This window comes from Pyrgilauda ruficollis, unplaced genomic scaffold (assembly GCF_017590135.1).
Source record: "Pyrgilauda ruficollis isolate IOZ18807 unplaced genomic scaffold, ASM1759013v1 scaffold20, whole genome shotgun sequence".
NCBI classification, from domain to species: domain Eukaryota; kingdom Metazoa; phylum Chordata; class Aves; order Passeriformes; family Passeridae; genus Pyrgilauda; species Pyrgilauda ruficollis.
The window spans coordinates 5336891-5352563 of record NW_024519207.1 but is presented as its reverse complement, the minus strand read 5'-3'; the positions used below and the strand labels follow the sequence as shown (position 1 = coordinate 5352563).

Below are 15673 nucleotides of genomic sequence, written 5' to 3'. Positions count from 1 at the left end.
AAGTGTCCTTGGTTAAGTGCAAGGGTGATCTGCAGAGCACTTTTTGCAGAATATTAAAGCAATCTAAAGTCATATTGATCAAAACTTTATGCAATACCATCAAGTATTCTCTCAGTGATGGGGGTTCAGTGAAAATCTGGAAAAGAGATTTAGGCTTGTTTTGTTTGTTTTAATTCAAGGTTTCTGGTGATAAATTTTGCTTCAGAGAAAAACCCACTATCTCTTCTATCAGCTTACATCTGTCCTCACTCTGAAAGCTGCCATCCCCTTTTAGCACATCACACTCAGGATATTTTCTCCAGCTACAAGCTCTAAATTGCCAGTGTGCTCCCTGGGCTCATTTATCTTCAATCTGTCCATCCCTCTTAGTATACCTCCTGTTCTCCATTTACCTCATAACACTTTTTCTTGCTTTTCTTTGCAGTATTTGCTTTCCATCCATTGACTCCACGCTCCCCCTACAACGCAGGCCCATCTCTTGCCTTAATCTGCCATGGGCCATTCTCTCACTCAAATATCTCTTCACAGCCAGGATGTTACACTGTGCTGCTGTATTAGGAAGGGCAGGGATTCACCTCACCTAAGTTCTGCCAATGTAGACAACTATGCTTGAGCTTTCTTGCTGTTGTTATTGCCAATGGGGAGAACCAGACACTTCTGCCAGCCTGTTTCAGACACCCACCTTGCCAGGCAGTGAAGCTCACCTTGGAGGTGCACATCTCACTCCCCTGGCTGAAAGTCTGCACTGCAGTTTTGGATATGAACATCTGTTTTGTCAGACACCCACGGGATGAGATGAGCTGGGCTGAGCAAACTGTGCCTTGGGAGCTCAGTTGTCACTCTGCTACCTGCATGCCATATGAATCCCAGCAAGACACTCAGTCCTGGGGGACTTGGCTCCCACTCCAGTCCTTTGCCTGATAACTCTGGCACAGTGAGCTGCAGGAGAACAGAAAGCATGACTCAGTTTGCAATAGCTCATGAGAATGTCCCCAGATATAGACACACACAAATTAGAGAGAGAGAGGTGGTTGTCTTTCTGATTATTTTTCTGCCCATCCCCAGTGAATATGCCAACATATAACTATTAGTGTTTGACAGCAGGAGCTGCCCACTCTCACACATTTCCAACAACTGTGATGCCCTATATCTGCCTTTTCTCTGGAGAGAAAATTCATCCTGGACCTTTTCTTCCTACTTCCAAATGATGAATCTCATCTCCTCAGCCCCATTTCTTTACCAGACACTTAACTTTCTTGCTCCTTGTAAATCCCATTTTAAAGATCAGTGTAAATCACACACACCTCTTGGCTATCACAGTTCCTTGTTTCTGCCCACCAGCCTTGCCAGGGCTGCTCCTGGCTTTCTTCATCATTCCTGCCGTATTTGGGGACAGCATCTGCTTTTGAACCAGAAGTGAGGACAGCTACAGGGAGTTTCCCTCTGTCCTTTCTGATTTACGAGGTAGTTTGCCATAGATAAATGAAGGAAATTACAACTATTTTCCACCTCCCACAGGATGAAGCAGAGCTTCCAGGGTCTTTGTGCCACTGCATACCCATTAGCTTTCCTCAGAGGCTGAATTAAGTTGCTAAGCAGAGCCAGGAATTTTGCCTGTTTTCTAAACAGTTGTTTATGGGATCACTAGCAAGTTACATAAATTTAGGATTATCACATACTCTGTGGGCACTGAGGGAGAAGAAATTCCACAGTTAACATGAGGTCAGATCAGGAAAACAGCAGCTACTATGTGTGCTTCAACTATGATCAGGCAGCAAAAATTATTTTGATACTTCTGCCTTGTAACTAGCTGTCAGGGGCTCAGGATGGAGAAGGCCTAGAGGTGCAGATCAGGGTGAATCTAATGATGCTAAAAGCCCTCCTTCCCTCTAGGTGGTCCTGCCATACCTTTACCTAGTCAACAACCCTTCCACTCCCCTTTTCCTGAAACTGTCTTCTTGTGTGCGCATTTCTTTTCTTCAATTTCAGTCACAATTCTTCAAGGCAGCAAACCATGTCAATTTTCCTTCAGGCAGGGCTAAAACCTACTGGAAATGTGGCATTCCTTGTGCTGTAATTGGACTGATGCTAGCTTTAGCCAGGTGCCTTCCAGGCAGGGATATCAGCGAGGCAGCACTGCTCTGAGACACAGAGACAAGGCCACCCCCTTGGCAGGCTTCTGCATAGCCCCTTGTGCAGCCAGGTTTTCATCCCATTTGAGGCTTTTAAGGTGCCACTGTATTGTAAAACTAGGAATAATGATGATCATAGCATCCTTCTCTCTCCTCAAGCAGCCCTTCCACCTCTTCCACGCAGTTAATAATCCTGTCATCCACCATTTTCCGAAGTGTTGTACATTTATTTGTCTTTTTTTTTTTTTTTTAATTTGAATTATAAGCTCTTCAGGGCAGAGAATTTGCCTTTATCTGTGTTGGCAAAGTACAATGTCAATTTACTGCACTATATAAATATTTTCTAACAACCAGTGCAATAACAAGAATAATGTATTTACTTTACCATAATACAGTATTTCTAGCCTTCAAGATACAATCAGAAACAACCCAAAGTCAACAACAAGACCAAAAGATTTGCAGACCCTTTAACCATGAAGCAGAAGCCATGAAGCCACTTTGTGAAATTTTGCTAAATTAGTTACTTATTTTCATAAATAGCAGTAAAGATCCTGGCGAGTTGACCCTCTGGAAAATATAAAGCAGAACATAACCAGTGTAAACCAGCAGAGCACTGCTCCACATGTGTATTATAAGGGTCACAAATGGCCTCCTAGTTACTTTTTAAACAAATGCAATGTTAATACTTTCACTGCAACATTATGAATAAAGCATTTGGCCTGTAGCTATGAATACAGTGTCTCATGGCTTTTGACTCTTTGTTTATATCGTCATCCAGAAAATTTATGTACCATGTTCACTTGGAGTCGATCTTGACTCAACCCTTGAACATGCAGTGGACACGGCTCAAGTGGAGAGCTCTGAGTGCAGCAGTTTCCATCAGCTTTCCCAGTGTAGCTGGATGTCCACCACTCACTACCCTCCCTACAGCAGCACAGCGCTCTTCAGGCACACAGGAGGAACAGAGCACCAGGGTCAGTGTCCAGGCCTCTTTGGCACCATCTCTGCTTGTGCTGTTAATGGATTCTTTGTTCTTTAAAGCTCTCAGGTCTCAAATTAATCAAAATAACGGTGATGATGCAAGAGATTAAACTGACAGGAGTATGAACTGCCCTTGTTCATCCAGGTGATACTACAGGAAGTGCAAAGCAGATACATGTAGAGGACAAAGCCCTGTCCTTGGAATTTATGGTCTGAATGGAAAATGCTTTGTGAGAAATGGAAAATGCTTTGTGAGACCACTATATTTCTGTCTAAACTATATGGTTTAATTTAGGAGTGCCTGAGTGACCCTAGCAGCTTCTGATATATAAGTGGTCAGGTTAAATGACCTCTATGTACTTTCTTGCCGGAAGCTCAGAGCAACAGCAAGTGGAGCATTTTGAAAGGGTCCCATTTGTTATTCTTTTAATTGCCTACTAATATTTCTTTTGGTGGGAAAGACTTAATAGAGCCCTCCAAATGTTTTTCAACCTATCCAAATTGCAATTCAGCCAAGACAAATACAGGTCTTCAGTTCTCTAGAAATGAAAAACAAACTTGATGGGGTTCCAGGAGATTCCTGTTCCTCATATAGCTCCGTAACACACCTTTGGCAAGTAATTCAAACCATCTATAACTTGATCCCCCACCCATGAAATGGTCTGATTATACTTTCTTTATCCCAGACTTTATTAATCTTGCCTAGTTAGGCTGTTCTCTGATAATGGGGTATGTCCAGCATCACAGGACCATGACCCAAGCTTGTAGAAAACACAGGATTGCATTAGGTTGAGAAATATTCTTTCCCCATAAAATTCAATACTAAAGCAGAGCGGAATAAACAAAACAAACAAAAAAATTAGCATAATTTCCTATGGAATTACAGCTTATCTGAATGTGGAGAAAATAGCAAGTTTCCTTTAAAAGCACTTGCAATGAAATTCACACTCTGTCAGGTGTAAATTACAGCCTATATCTCATCTTGTTCTATCTACAGCTCTTTTCATAGTCATGCATAGCACCAGTGTACAAAAATATATCCTGCATGTGATCAAGCAAGTGTGGGCACGTAAGATGCAAGCAAAATATGAGACTCAAAAAAAAATGTTTACTGGTATCTTAAAAGAAAACTAAAGTTTGTAATCATGCCATTTCTCAATCAGATAACGTGAATTACAATTGTCCTTGGGAACACCATTCAAATAAATCTAAGAAACACTTTCTTTAAGAAGTTGCAGAGAACTGAGGTAGCTAAAAATATATGACAGAAAAAGATAACAATCCTAGGAACATGATTATGTTGTACAATTACAAATATAGTAGATCACTTAAATTAAGGCCAGATCATAATAGAATTGCTCACTGGAATAGCATGGAAAGCAGGCTTTTCATCTTTTTTTCCCCCAGTGTTTTATGCAAGATTTTCTGCTTGCATATGCTTTATGACATCTAATAGATTACTTCAGACAAGTATCTCCACACCATAGTAAAATCTGCAGAAACCTGGTTTCATCTATACTCATCTTCGAAATAGTGAACTCCTCCCTGAGTCCTGTGGATTGGAGATGCTGTCAAGTGCATCACTGGGACACAATGAAGCATCACTGAGTTTGGGAGGAGTCGCCAGATAGAGTTGTAGTGCACTGTCGTGTTATTTCAGGGTCCATATTTCAGGGTCCAAACAAGATTTCAGCCTGGGAGAAATTCAGTGTTGTTAATCTTTAGGACAACTGTGGCTAGGGGCAAGGAAGCGGCGTATTTAGTTTAATTACACAGCCAGAAATGCCTGAGCTAGGAAATTCTGTCTTTACAGTTGGCAATTTCCTTTCATTCAGGAATAGTTTAAATGTCTTAATTGTTAAGCTATCTATACAAAGTCTATACCTCAGGTTTACTACTGATTAGCTCTCCAAATATTTAGCAGTTGATGAAGACTGGGTATCTACCACAGCACAGAAAGAGAAGCAATAATTCTCTGGATGATAAAACCTTTTTGGGGCACTAAAATTAAAAATCTGCTTGCTCAAATAGGGCCAGAACAAAATAGTTTTGTATGACTTCCCCATGAATGAAAAGAAATTACATACCTGCTATGAATGGCTACAGAACTTCTGAAGACTCTGCAGACAGGCTCCCCAACTTTCCTGTCATGTCTGGCACAGGTTTTTGCACTTTACAGGACAAGGCAATCAAGCTTTGACCCTTAGCTTCCTCATAATCAACATTTGTGCTAGTAAATTCAGTTTAATGGAATTCATTCATGTTTCTAAGGGGAGTTTAATGATGGAAAGATTCATGCTTCATCTCATCTCAGTGGTAGTAAGATTCACATATGCAGATCCATCACCCAGAATGGCCTGGCCTCTGTTATCATTAATTGAAGCATATTAAGAGACTTAGCAGAAAAAAAAATCCGAATATGAAATGTCAAGAGACAGATCCATCTAGTTTCATATCCTGTAGTTATAATATACCTTAAATACTGTTAATTAGGAGATATTGTTCCTGGTGGAAGATCATCTGACATAGTTTCTGTTGGTGATTAAACATAGAACAGAATTCAATACATTTGTTGAATGTGGGATCTGTTTGTTGTGACCATACAATTCTATCTAGAGTATCATTCCTGCTACATAGCAAAACAAAAGAAACTTGCAGGTCAAAAATATTTCCCTTGACTCATGATGCTTTAATATTCCTTGCTGCCTCCTTACATTTTCTGCTGCTGGCCCCTTAGGACTCTAGCACATGTTGCAGCTCCCACTAAGGAGGGGTATGAGGCTTCTCACTGGGCTTCAACTGAGCTACATCAGAGCCTAAATGAACAGCAGTTATGAGAAAAGGCGAGGGAAGACAAGTGCTACAGGAATTACCCTCTGTGGAAGAACAGTGAAGTTGGACAGAGAATCAATGAAGGCTTCAGTACCGTTTGTGAAAGAGTAATCTTTGATTTATTGGAGGAGTGCTATTATGTGGAATCCTTTCCTCATACAGTGTAAAATACAAAAATTAGAAACTCAGGCTGAAGCCATGAGCTTAGCTTCTGCTGGTGCCAATATGGTTTGCTCACACTCATTGATCTATGGCTATATATGACCCTGAAATACATTTTGCTGGGTTGCCTGAGATCTTTGCTCATGCCTAGAATAGAAATGATGGGATTGGTTTTATCACTGAAAAGCAGTGCATATCTTCTGCCTGCAAAGTAGCCAAATTAACATTTGTGAAGTAATCTTTTTTTCCTCAGTTACCAAAAAAAAACACAAAAAGAAAAAAAACCAAAAACACCAGCATAATTGGCTAGACTACTTGTACTAGGAAAAGTCTTGGTTTTCACAAACTCTGTGCACACTGGTTTCCTAAATGCTTGTTTACTCTGAACTGCAACAATTGTGATAAATCATTTGCTATTTACTCTTCAGTGCTGCTGTATGCTTTGGGCAAAAATTTTTTCTGTACATTATTTATTTATTTCTAATAGCAAAACCACTATTTTAACACATTTTTCCATTCCCGGTGACGGATTTTATCTTTGATATGTGATCCAGTTATTTAACTACCTCTCACTACATCTCCCATGAATTGTTTACACAGCAACTCGGCAGCATAATTTGCATATCACAGGAAAGATCCCATTACATGTTCCCAGAGGTGCGGTTTCACAAGCTTTATCACTTTCTGCCACCTATGCACATCTCAGAAGCTGAGTGTCTGGTTAATCCAGAAAGGCACTTCTTGGCTGCCAATAGTAATTAAACATTAATGGTGCAGTTACAACCTTTCCAGCCACTCAGAACCTATCTTCCCATTGTCTAAGACAAATATAATACCTAAAAAGATATTTATCTTTTCATACAAATTTTTCTGCCACAGGAAAATCACAGATCTTTACCTTTAATGCATTCTGTTCAGCTGTTGCAGACTTGACCTAAAATAATTAAACAAGGAACAAATGCACAAAGGAAAATAGTTGGAAAGAAGGGAAATATGCTTAGAAGCAGAGGAACTGAACACACCACGAAAGAGCCAGAGAAGATGTAGAGCTGGACATGGTATTTGCTCTCCAGACTTATTTGGTGACTGAATGGGACAATGGCCCTCACTGCAGGCTTCATGGTGATGAAATGTCCATGTCTGGGTGTATTCCAGATTATTCTTCACCACTGTATGAAACATTAAAAACTAACAGCAGCGTAACTTTCACTGAGAAGAGCACATACTCCAAGAACACTCTAGCAACATCAAAGCATACAATCACTAAGGATCAGGGCGCAGGAATTAAAGGGAAGGCAGAACCACAAGTCAAACACCAACGAATTTTCTTGCATAAAGCACTGCTGCCCCCAGATCTTTTCCCTATAAGCAGACAAACTGTGCCTTCAGACAGAGTTTTCCAATGCACATTTGGGGGAAACAAACATTGCAGGTACCAAATTTTGTTAACTTTGATTTTCACCCTGAAAATCCACCTTGCAGTAAAAGACTACTGACACGAAGTTTCAGAAAGGCAAACTCTATGTGAATTTGGAATCCGAGATCTAGAGTAGAATTATTAACAAAAATAAGGCACTTTTCAGAAAGTGCCTCATGCAAACCTAGCAACACCCCTCCAGCTGCATTCAGTGCAATAGCCAACCCAGCATCTTTCTCTCCAGCAATACGAAAAACCCACAAGCTCCTCAACACCACAGAAGGCTTGAAGAGAGAGAAAGGGTTAATTCACTGACAAAACTAATGGGCTATTGAGTCAGTAGCCTTTGAGTCACAAAGTCAACCTCAGCGAACATTGATTGAAACTGGTCGTATCTCACAGCCCAAGATCGCATTATATAGTGCAATAGCCAGCAGTCACAGTGACAGAGCAACAGGGAGATGAAGCACAGCTGTCTTCTCAAGTCCAAGTATAGCCTGGTGGGCAGGAAGGAAAATCAGAGCTGTTCCTGCCTGTTTGAAAGAGAGCATTTAGTTTTCAAGCCTGTCAGCATGATTCTTTTTGAATGCATTATGTTCACTGACATGCTACCCTGACATTTTGTTTAGTAGTACAAAAAAACCCGAAACCTACAACAAGAGGTAAGGTTATAAAATCAAATATGATGTTTTCTGCATGTTAAAAGAAGTATTGCTTCCACAGAGACCTGGTAGCTCAAACAGCTGCAGCACAGTGCCAGTACATGAAAACCAAAAAATGGAACTGACCTGGGTTTCACGGTTCAAGCGTGCCGTGGCAGGGATCCCGTCACGACTTCCAAATTCAAAGCTTGAATAAACACAGTTGTAGTTTCTTGAAGTGGATGCTTTTAATGAAGTCTGAAAAGGGTGAGAGAAAGGGCAAATACTCCTGAAACCTATGTCTCTTAGGTAGAAATTCTGCCTGGAGAAGCCCAGCTCGTGACTGTTTGCTATTAAGACTGTACAGGAGAGAGGGAGCGTCTTTGAATTCACATACTTAATGCTCAGTGGTGTGTCTGCAGAGTGGCAGGAAATAAACAACAGCGAGGAGGGGTTAACCAGAGACCTGCTGGCTAAAATCTATATGCCTGGAAACAGAAGGGAGAGGGCTGCAAGGTCAGATATAGTTCAATTGTTTCTAATAGGGGGATCTGCCACAGAGCTACCAGGCACAGACACAGACACCTATCAAAGGCTGTACCCGTTTTCCATCTCCCCCTAAACCCAAAATAGCAGTTGTGCCTCATGTCATGTCAGTTTTTCCAAACTGATCTAGAACATCCTAATTCCCAAATATAGCATCACTAGGAAGCTATACAGTAGATAGAAAGGGAGGACAGAGAGATCAAATTAGCCATCTATGCATGGTTCTCCATCACATCTAAAACTCCTAAATCACACCCTGAGATGTGTTCTCTAACTTATTTCCTAAGACAGCTGTGTGCCTTATGAAATAATGTCCCCATTCTGCCATAACTGCATCAAGAGAACATCCACACAGATGGTCAGATGCAAGTAAAAGTGTCTCTGAGCCTGATAGGAGATGGTAGAGGGAAAATCCCTTTACTTGGAGCCTATCTAGCAAAATTTCACCACTGCACCAAGTCACAACTGACTCAGCAGGCAGTCAAGGGAAGCGCTTTGTGAAGCCACCAGCCATGTATGCAGACGGGCATGGAGGTGGGCATGGGGCACATCGTGTGTCAGAGTCCAGATATGGGGATGGCTTGAGAGGAAGAGGGACAGCAGCTGCCCACTACACATGAGATGTGCAGAGGAAGAATGAGCTAAGCTATGCTTCCAAAGAGCTCCTTCTGCTGCAAGATGCAAAGGATGCAGCAGACGTGTTCCAGAGGATCCATCACAAGCACCAACATTGCCATAAATCAGATATTGTTGCAGACATTTAGTCTTTTTGATAGTAGCTTTTCTTAGAGGAGGAAACCTTTCTTAGAGAAAGACCTGGGATACTGCCTCCCCCTCCCCCAAAAAAACACCAAAATCAAACTCAACTCTATTAACTGAATTGTTGGGCAACGGTATTGAGGAAACACCCAGTACCAATGGAGAAATATACTGTAAAGCATAAAGTAGTACTGTGATTGCATGCATTTTTTTGCATACAGAGTATTTATAGATGTTAACCCGGGCAATTTCATATCTCTAGATATTTACTCTATGCTTGTCAAACGAAATGGCATTTTTCATCCCATTTTGACTGGAAGAGAGAATTTGTTTGGATTATAAATTGTTTAGAATTACTTGTTAATGCTGTCGGCTTTTCTGTATCTGCTTGTAGGAGGGACAGGAGGGAGAAAACAAATAATACATTACACACAAAAACACAGTGGAGAAAAATAGAAAGCAAGCTCTGTTTTCAACACATTTAAATGGTTCAAATGAGAAGAATCAGTTGCCGTGGAAGCAGATCTGCAGCTGAATGAAACCTTTCACCTGTCCAACATATGAAATATTTATTATCTGAGGGTGACTAGAGATTAAATAAGCCAGACATACAATGCAGAAAGCAGACCCTGGCTCATCACCTCCATGATTTTCACAGGTTCTATAGCAGCCAGATTAGATTTTGCCATAGAGAAAGGAAAGTGGGCTCAATTGCAGTATTGGGTGTCAGGAGAAATAAAACTAGAGGAAAGCAACTTCTCAACTTTAACTTAACCATGTTGGTGAAGCAAAATGATGATCCTCTGCTGTGTTTAGTAAGGCTGGAAAATGTTATCATTTCCAATTACAGAGAAGAGCCCACTCTCTCTTTAGTTAATTACTTTTCCAATAAATTATTCTTGGCCACTTATTTCCCCATAAAAAAATGCCTAGTCTTTTTGCCTTGTAGAAGTTTTTGGGTTGTTTTCCCTTCTTTATTATTTCCTTACTTTGTGTGGGTTGGACTTTATTATGGGGCTGAAACTTGGCAGAAATCCAGACACAACACTCTGAAAAATGTTCATACTAAAATTCAGTGATGGGATTCCTTGTTCATTTTATCTCAGAGCCTCCCTGATAATTCAGTCCTTCAAAACTGAGCACAATTGATGCAAAAGTGGGTATGTAATCCAGGCAATTTTATTTTTCATAAAAATACTTCAGACATTTCTTTTTGCTGTAGACACAACCCTGACTATGAACAAAAGCCAAAGCCATTATTTAAGAAAGTGATAATTTTGCACAGCTGCTTTCAGCATTGAATCACACCTGGAAATAACATTTTTGCTCTTTATCATATTCATTTCCCAGAAAATCTGAATTTCCAAGGCCTTTGGCATCCTTACTATAGCTAAACAGCTTTAATGTCTGCATTCTAAGATGCTGAAATTGTCTAATTAAGCTAAGGGTTAAAAATAAAGAAAAATTCCATTGTTATTAAATCATAAATGATACTATGATAAAGTATATTTCTGCTAAGTCTGGTGTCTCTGTATGAAGTGACTGAAAAGTTGTAGGGAGTTAACACAAAACATCAAAATATGATCACTTTTTTCTGTTCATGCCTGCTGCATTTGGTAATTGCATGAAGGTTTTAGCAGTAAATATTGGAACATGATTTCAAGTCAGATTTACAGGCTCTTGGGTGCTGCATAGGTCTGATCCTGCCCCAGCAATAGAAGTGAGGATGGAAGTGAGGTAAAATGGGGAGGGGACAAAGAACAGCAGAAGAAAAGAGGCCGCATGGTACCTGAGCAGTGCCACTGAACAAACTGTGCCACCACAGAACCAATGCACACACTGCAGAAACATGGGGATCCTTGGCTTCACAGTGGCAGATGACATTTATCTCTAGCCTCTTCCACAACACAATTAGACCATAAAATATTAATCAGTCCTCTCTTCCAGTTATGCTCTTCTGGCACTAGTCCTGTGCCTTAATAGAGTGTACCTCTGATGGCGCAGGCAGGAGCCCTTTCCATACCTAGCACATTATACTCAGCTATACACTCTGGCTTTTCCTAGTCTCAGCCTTCATTTTCATTGCTTGTGCGCAAATGCTTCCACCACATCTGTTACAGTGCCTTTGCCCTCTCACAGAGTGCTGTGCTTATGCTTTCCCAAGTTTGCCAGAGACTGCTAGGCTCCAAGTGCCCAAAAAAGCACAGAACGTGCCTTCTTTCCTGCCTTTCCATCTGCCTGGAATACCCTCCCTTGTTTCCCACCGTGGTACATCAAGTACCTTCCCTTTCTTTGAGAAAACTGAGAATCCATCTGTTCGGCAAGTTGCTCCATCTGCAACACCGACAAGTCCAGTGATGTGCTGCCAATATTCCAACAAAGGGCTCCTCTAAACCCATTCCCCTGAGTCAGTAACACAGCCCCCGTACCCAGGGTGGGGATGCTCACAGACAGGAGGCGTGTGGAACTGGCAGGCTCTATTCATTTGGTTATTCCATTTCCACAAAATGCTTTCACATATCCAAGGAAAGAGGCAGCGCCATTTGGCAAATACATTTGTGTTACGTGCCTCCTACCAGAACTGTTAATATTTGAGTCTTGGGAAGAAAAAATAACAAACAAAAGAACCCACTTTGTTGAGACAGTTGCAGTGTGTGCACCTGGACAAAACACAAGAGATGACAGTGGTAGGGAGGGGTCTAAATCCCTTTAAGGGACTCCTCGGGAGCGTATCTGTGTCAAGCAAATTAGTGAAAGGGGCCCGGTTACAAAAAAGGAAATCATGCCAAGTTTTCCTTTTAGTGTGAGCTAGCGAAGGGTCGAGCTCTGCAAATGTGCCTGGTTAGTCTGAGAACAATGGTGAGGGAAGAGGGGTGAACAGTTAAGGCAGACAGTTTTTCAGAAGGGAACTGTACACCACTTTTGCCATTCCTACTTCTGTATCAGGTGTGAATACATATCATACTGCTTGTAAATATATATATATATATGCATGTGTGTATAAACACACGTGAATTAGACAGTTGCTTTTACAAACTTTGGCTGCTGCTTTTGCTTCAAAAGCTGTTCTGTCTCAGGCATTTTAGAAGTCCAGGCTTGATATTTTTCCATATGTGGTTATACAGAATTTGATACAGGCAGGCCAGGATGCTCTAACTGCATGTACTTTGGATTGACCACTTTTCCTGTTGCTGTTTATTAGCTGCACAGTGTTAGATTTATGACAAGTTTCAGAGACATATATATGGCCAGCTGTTAAATTAAATTAAACTCCCAAATTTTTCAAAGGTGATAGTATAATATATTATTTGCCCTTTTCTATTTCTTTTTAATCAGCAGTTTTTTAGGATGGTCTTCATAAAAAATAGGAGAACACTCTGCAGAGAAATAAGAGAACAACTCTGTTCTGTTGGAACACATGATCACACCACTTCAAATCTCTTACCCTGACTGCTTTTCAAATAAGGAAAATAAACCAAAAAAAAAAACAAAAAAAAAGCCAAAAAAAGAGAAAAAAAACCCCAAAAAAACCCCACCAAAACCCAAACCAATAAATCAAACAAAACATAATGAAACAACCAAAAATTGGACTCAACAACTCAGTGTTGAGTTCAACAGATGACTTTTGTTGGGTTTGAAGAATAATGCAAGATTAACAGGAGTGGTTGCTATCATACAGTTTAGTTTGATAGCATCAAAATATAATACATGTATACATGTGCAAATTATAGCACTACATAATCTCTATTTATATGCCAGGAAACAATTTTAAAAGTATGTTCTGCTTTTGTCTATTTTGGCTGCCACATAAGTGGCAAAGTATCAAGCCTCTTACCTAAAAATGCAGGCAATGCCAGTGTGTCTGCCCTGTAATGAGTTCTTCCAGAAAGAAATCCTGATCCTTATCTAGCAGAGCACATCAGCACATGTTGGAGATCACCCATCTATAGCAAAACACTCTGGAACATGTTTATGTTAAAGGTTTGCCAAAGAGGCAGAGATGAGGCAGGTGCCCAGGCAGTCTGCGGAGCTGTGACCTGTTTCAGGCTCCCCCAAGGTGCTCTGTCATGCTCAGAGCTGCCCTGCATGGCCACACTGCTGGCTCCTGCACCACCATGGGTCCTCCACACAAGAGGTCTGAAGACCACACCATATAAAAATAACAAAAGGCAGCTGCAGTCCAAATCAAAGGATCACTGGGAACTTTCCCTTCAAGCCAGGAAAGACAAAAATGTCTTAATCAGAGGGCTGGTGTGGTCCGAGAGGGCTGGAGGACTGCTGACCCAGGGCACAGACAAGCAGAGCCCCAAAAATCCCACCAGCAAAACTGGTAAGGCATGATAGCATGGGTGGAACACAAGTATCATTCTCTCCTTTTTGCAGACAACATGAATAAAATGAGGTGCAGACAAAAACCCCAAAAGTTAAAATCTGCTAGAAATCTTCTAAGGCAAAGCTATGACAAGAATTTGAAATTAATCCAGACCTGCTCAATTCTACTCTGATTCTCCAACCATCAGATCAGCAACCCTCCTGGCTTTGAAAGAAGTATTCAAATCATAAATAAAGCAATTTATATTTCCATCATGTTACCAAGGCAAGGAAGTAAAAATGTTTTGCAAAGAATTGTCCAAGTTACTTGTCACCATGGAGATGAGCTGAACCAGTTAAAGTGGGGCAGAGAGTTTGACACTCACAGGAGCACTTTTCTCTTCCGAACAGGTGTATGTTAATTGTCTTCTCATTTTTCTCTATTTTCTTCTAATCTCTTATAATCCCAGTAATGTGTCCAGCCCACTTTCACTTAGACTTGATTTTATCAGTCTTCTCCCTAATCCGTGCTCCCAGAGTAACTGCACAGAAAGTCAGTTCATTTTCCCAGAGTGAGTTCTTTATAATCTATACAGCTCTCATCTGTTTAAATCATGTGAACAAGAATACAACATCCCATACAAAAAGCCCAGTTTCCCTTTTGGAAAAAAAAAAGTTTCTGCCCTCACTAGTATATGAGTGAGCAGAAACACAAAGCCACCAGCCCTAACTTGAAACCAGAGGGGTTATATTAGGTCATAAGAGGTCCAGTCAGATTGTGAGTGGGATGGTTTATAATACACCTTGACTTTGAAACATTCTGTATTTTCAGGCTTGTAAAGTGATACCCACCACACAAGCCAAGTTGGGAACTACTTGACAGAAACTAGCTGGGCTGTGTTTCCTTGAGCATTCGTACTTAATTCTCCTCTTCTACCAGTCTGCTACCATTTTTTGGCCTCAGTGCACCCTGTGTCCTCCCTGTGGACCCTTCTCTACATGGATGCCATAGTCCTCTGCAGGAATGAAACTTGGTGATCTAGTAATGAAATTCTACTGGGCTATCACTGTCATCGTTCTTCACAAATGCTGCTTGCAAAGAGGAGGGAAGATGACATTGAAATGCATGAGTGGAACTATCTTGTACTGAAATTCTGTGGTGATCATGTTAGTCTGATCCTTTAAGCTGACCACAAGCTTCCAAACTGAGAATGTAAGTGCTGCTGATAGGAGCAAGTCAGTGCCACAAGAAATACCCCAGTGTGAGCTCTGACAACCAAAGAATGTCAAACTTCTCTCTTGCCTTACTCTTTCAGAGAAAAAATCTGGTTCTCAAGGGACAGACTTGTTTCCAAAAGCACACATTAGCACTGAAGCTGGACAATGCTGCATGCCATTAAAGAACTTGCTGCAGCACAGTTTCATCTCTAACACACCTGAAAGACTCATCCTCCTCATTTTTTTTTACAGCCCTTGAACATCCCAGCATTCCAATGCAGTATCTTTCAGTCAAGCCTGTATCCTACAAATATGGGCAATATGGGCAACCAGCAAGCCAACACTGTGTATTTATACTTAGCCTCCAACTTGCTCAGTATCCTATTTTAAATTATCTCTCCTCAAATATTTTCTTCACATTCCCCCAAACTTTTTTACTGCTTCAACTCTGTACAGCTGCTTCTTCATGAGGCAATTTTGTTGCTCAGTTAACTATCACATTAATCAGGTGAATGTGTCTCCCTAGTATATCTAACAATTGCTCATTAAATCAGGTCTCCAGTACTGCTGAAAAATAATTAAAAACCTGTTTCCAATAAACAAGCTATAAAGGCATTAAGGACAAAATAGTGCTTAGGAAATGTATTAGAAACACAGGGAAAGAAAATTCTGAC

General features: G+C 40.8%; 1 protein-coding gene across 3 annotated transcripts in view; it reads right to left on the bottom strand.

Moving 5' to 3' along the window:
* Window positions 1-15673, bottom strand: part of ENOX1 (ecto-NOX disulfide-thiol exchanger 1) — a 354413-nt gene that overhangs the window by 140211 nt on the left and 198529 nt on the right. For 2 of the 3 annotated variants that reach the window (XM_041467082.1, XM_041467083.1), the window contains exon 4: window positions 8313-8423. The exons of the other annotated variant lie outside the window; for it this stretch is intronic. The gene's annotated coding sequence lies outside the window, so the exon portion shown is untranslated. The remainder of the gene's footprint in view (window positions 1-8312; window positions 8424-15673) is intronic. 3 annotated transcript variants of the gene reach the window in all.